The sequence below is a fragment of the Coenobita brevimanus genome, chromosome 28 (genome assembly GCF_032717465.1).
Source record: "Coenobita brevimanus isolate Jiangsu-jjx chromosome 28, ASM3271746v2, whole genome shotgun sequence".
Taxonomy (NCBI): Eukaryota; Metazoa; Arthropoda; class Malacostraca; order Decapoda; family Coenobitidae; genus Coenobita; species Coenobita brevimanus.
In genome coordinates, this window is record NC_136981.1 from 7,184,914 (window position 1) to 7,189,913 (window position 5,000).

The window sequence follows — 5,000 nt, forward strand, 5'->3', positions numbered from 1 at the left end:
ACTGAGGTGGGTGTGCTCTGTCTTAAACTCCCATCTCTTCATTAACATGTTTGAAGTGCTATCGTGGAATTTCAGATTTTGGTTACCATGGTAGTAGTCCTGTGCATTTGACTGTTGATGGCAATAATAAGGTGATGTGGACTAACAGGACAAATATAGGAAGTGGAGGAAGAGTAGGCAGACAGAGGGATGTGTAATGGTGAGGGAGACAAAGGTGCAATGGGGCAGAGATGTTGGTGGAGAGATGTTAAGGACAAATATACAAAGTGGTTAAAGAGTACTTGGTCTGGGGGACTGAGTGTAATGGTGGGGATGAAGAAGGTTATGGTCAGGGGATGGATGGATACAGGCTCGATGGTTGGAGAGTGGTTGGTGTCCTTGTGCCACATGCAGGAGAGGGGTCAGCTGCAAGTCCACCTGGTTTGACGATCGTTTGTGCGGGGTGGGTACGTCCGAGAAGCGAGGGTGAGAGAGGGAGGGCCATCAGCAAAAGATAGCCGACCATCCCTTCATGTACTGTGTCCTTCCTTCCATATTTCTCATTCTACCTTGAACGCCAGAGAATATCCTTCCCTCTCAAGCTCCTTTATTGTGTTCCTTCATATTGCCATCTCATATATAGTCCATGTAACACCCTCCATCACCGAAGGCAGTAGTGTCGGTGAAATTTTGCCCCGAGCTGTTCTTTATAAGGGGGAGCCATTATGAGTGTGCCTTCTGCATTGTAGATCGTGTATCCAGGCAAGGCTAGAGGAGATTGATGCAGTGATGGAGATTGATAGAGTGGTGAAGGAAGATTGATGCAATGTAGGAGGGGATCGATGTAGAGGTGGAGGAAGACTGATGTAGCATAGGAGGAGACTGACGCAGTGGTGGAGGAGATTGATGTGTAGGAGTGTGATGCAGTGGTGGAGGAAATTGATGTAGTGGTGGAGAAAGACTGATGTAGTGTAGGAGGAGATTGATGTAGTGCAGGAGGAGATTGATGTAGTGTAGGAGGAGATTGATGGAGTGGTGGAGATTGATGTAGTGGAGGTGGCTCTTTGATGTGCTGAGTTTTGTTGCCTGAAAGATGCTGAGTGTGGGATGTGATGCTGAGGCAGTGTTATGAGAGCCAAAAGTGGTGATAGGTTGATGAGTCAGTCTGAGAAGGCGAAACTAGGAGGAAATAGACAGATAGACAGACAGGCAGACAGAAAGACAGACAGACAGAAAGACAGACAAAGAGAGACAGACAGACAGACAGACAGCGAATGTGAGAGTGTAACTGGGTGAAGCGTCGAACTGAAATGAACTGGAGAGGAAGCGTTGGTGTAAATATCAGCGAGAGAAACGTGGGATGAGGTCACAAGAAGGCGGCACAGGGTCAGGGGACTCGGCTAGAATGCTGCACGAGATCGAGCAACTTTGAGAGTACCCAGGAGTTAAGCCTTTCAATATGTACAGTTACGGGCATAAATATCGATCCAGGCCATAACGATAAATACGGGAAAGTGAGCAATGGCTTCCGAAATTTAGCATTGCGATCATCGAAACCCAAGAGACTTTTCAGAATATTACGTAAATGTTCCATAAGTGTTCGACTAAAAAAAATTGGGGAGATATTCGGTTCCTTAAATATATAATCATGAAAATTAGTTCGCCGCACTCCCCTTCCTGTGTGTGTTTTGCCTTCAGTAGTTTCTTTATCTCTCGCCTCGTTTTTATATGAGTTTGTTGTGTTTTTCTCATATGCGTAGCTGGCAGAGATGATGATGATGATGATGATGATGATGATGATGGTGGTGGTGGTGGTGGTGGAGCAATATACACAGATGATAATGATAACTAAACAGGATACACAGATGATGATGATGATGATGATGGAACAAAAGACAGAGATGATGATGATAACTAAACAGGATACACAGATGATGATGATGATGATGATGATGATAATGACGAAACATGATACACAGGTGACGATAATAATAACAGTGCTGATGATGATGATGATGATGGTGAAGGTGACTAAGCAAGACACACTCAGACGATGATGCTGACTATGCAGGATTAGCGGCAACACTGATCCTTGAGACACACCCGGATTAAGAAGCATCCAAGGCGAAGACGATCCATTAGCTCTTACTCTCTCTCTCTCTCTCTCTCTCTCTCTCTCTCTCTCTCTCTCTCTCTCTCTCTCTCTCCTATTTTTTAAACCTCTTCAGTACTATGACGTCTTCTATCACTCCTGCCACCAAGAAACTATATTTGCTTAACGCCTTCACTCCGCTGACTTAGTCTTTTTATGCAAGGAAGAAGGAACCAAAGGCTAGAAGGCCGCGAAAACGTTCCCTCCCGAAAAAAAAAAAAAAAAAAAAGCCAAATTCAGGATCCGTTCATTTTCGAGGTGTCTGGGATTCTTTGAGATGGAGACCGAGAGACTGACTAAGAGTGTATATGTGGGTGAGGTGAAGATGGTGAGGGGAAGACTGAGGATGGGAGAAAGGGATGAGGGTGAATATATGAGAGATGGGAGTGTGAGTTGGAGAGAGGGCAGTATGGTGGCATAAGGCAGGGTGACATGGAGGCGATTTGTTTGTAGCCACCCCTTACAGGATTAAGGCGTCTACCTCATTATGATGCCTTCCCCAGCCTAACCTGCCTCACCTTGCATATTCACCCTCCTGCCTACCCCCTGCCTTCCCCCTGCCTCATCTGCCTCCCTCCCTGCCTCCCCTTTCCTCCCTCCCTCCCTCCCTCTCTTCCTCTCCCTGCCTCTCTCCCTGCCTATCTCCCTGCCTCCCCTACCTTCCCCTGCCTCACCCTGCTTTCTTCTCTGCCTCACTCCTGCCTCCCCCACCACAGGTCTGCCTCAGCAACAAGTCTGGCGGTATCCTACCCTCGCGAGAGTCTAACCGGTCCTGCCTTCCCCCCTGACCTGCCTCAGCCCTGCTGACCTGCTGACCTCAGGCACCTGCTGATTATTTTCATCTATCCCTGCTTGACTCATCTGCCTGATTTACTGACCAGACACCTGCTGACCTGACACACCTGTTGACGACACACTTGCTGATCTGACACATAGAACACCTGCTGACCTAATACACCAGCTGACCCAAACCCCTGCTGACTTGGCACATCTGACACACCTGTTCATTTGACACACCTGCTGACCTAACACACCTGCTGACCTGACACACCTGCTGACCTAACACACCTGCCGACCTAACACACCTGCTGACATGACACACCTGCTGACCTGACACACCTGTTGATTTGACACACCTGTTAAACACATAATTACCTGTCTTTTCATTTTTCTTCCTTCCTTCTCTTTCATTTCCTTTTTTTTCCTTTCCCTCCCCCTTCTTCTAAACTTCTTTCTCTCAGATCCCTTTCCTTATACTCCCTTTCCCCTTCCTCTTTGCTATCCCTAATCCCATTTTCCTATTCCTCTGTGTTCCCCTTCACTTCCCTATGTTTCCTTTCTGTACCCTAATCCTTCTTTGGCCTCTCCTCATTTTCCTCCTCCTCCTTTTCCTCTCCTTCCCTTGGACTTCTCTTCATTTCTCCCCCCCACTTCCCTCTCCTTTTTCCCTCATCCTCCTTTCCTCTCCCTCCTTCTCATCCCCTGACCGCATCTTCTCTTCCTATTCAACAGTGCTTTACTTATCTTCCTTTCCCTCTCATCCCTTTCCCCTCCCTTTCTTAGTTCTTTCCTCATTTTCGTTCCTTTCCCTTCCTTCGACCTTCTCTCTATCCCTTTCTCTTTTCTCCCCTTCCTTTCCCTTCCCTTCCCTTCACCTCCCTCGACCATATTTACTTTCCTCCCCTTCATTGAACTTCCTTTCCCTTCTCTTCCCTTCCCTTCCCTTCCCTTCCTTTCCCTTCCCTGCCCTGCCCTTCCCGTCACCTACAACTGCCTTCACTCTTTTCCCTTCCCTTCCCCTCCATTCCTTCTCCAGACCTTCTCTTCCCTTCCCCTCCATTCCTTCTCCAGACCTTCTCTTCCCTTCCCCTCCATTCCTTCTCCAGACCTTCTCTTCCCTTCCCCTCCATTCCTTCTCCAGACCTTCTCTTCCCTTCCCGTCATCCACACTCCTCTCCCTTTCCCTCCACTTCCATCCTCTTCCCTTGCTCAATTCAGAAACTAAACACAGACCAAATAAATGCCACAAACACGCACAGAGAACTATTAGCAATTAGTGAGCAAGGCTAATTGGTAGGAGCAGGTGAAAGAGAACGATGATAATGATGATGATGATGATGACGATGAGGAGGAGGAGGAGGAAGAAGAAGAGGAGGAGGAGGAGGAGAAGGAGAAAAGAGAAGGAGGAAGAGAAAGCGAGGAGGAGGAAGAGGAGGAGGAGGAATAATAGGAGATTTTGAATACTTTCGTCTGACCTCCACCTTAATATTTCATGCGGTAAGATTCATAAACAATAGACAGACAGACATACAGACAGACGGACAGCCTATTGTGTATGTGCGTGTGTGCGTGGGTATGCACTGTAAATGTATGTTTATGTATTATGCTGACGTCAGTGTATCAGCATGTGCCTGTGTGTGTGTGTGTGTGTGTGTGTGTGTGTGTGTGTGTGTGTGTGTGTGTGTGTGTGTGTGTGTGTGTGTGTGTGTGTGTGTGTGTACCTATTCCATTGGCCATCTCTGAGTGAGTGAATGTAAGAGAGAGAGAGAGAGAGAGAGAGAGAGTCTGGGCATGTGTGTGTGTGTGTGTGTGTGTGTGTGTGTGTGTGTGTGTGTGTGTGTGTGTGTGTGTGTGTGTGTGAAGCCTACTCAGCTCACCCAACACACACCTGTGGATTTTACACTGAACTGACCTAATCTCCATTATTTTTCTTTTGTTCTTTCCCGAGGTCTTCCTAACACTGACCTAACTGGATGCGGCAAAGGGTGACTGGTCTGACTGGGTTTTAGGTCTGCCCCTCTCACCCTGCCTCACCCTGCCTTTCCCTGCCTCGTCCTGCCTTACCCTGCCTTTCCCTACCTCACCCTGA

At 47.7% G+C, this 5,000-nt stretch overlaps 1 pseudogene across 1 annotated transcript in view; it reads right to left on the reverse strand.

The window, feature by feature from the left end:
* The window catches only part of LOC145394661 (uncharacterized), a 73,327-nt pseudogene that overhangs the window by 13,108 nt on the left and 55,219 nt on the right, over positions 1 to 5,000 (reverse strand). The window contains exon 4 of the transcript XR_013896477.1: positions 3,010 to 3,056. The product of XR_013896477.1 is annotated as an uncharacterized LOC145394661 (transcript). The remainder of the gene's footprint in view (positions 1 to 3,009; positions 3,057 to 5,000) is intronic.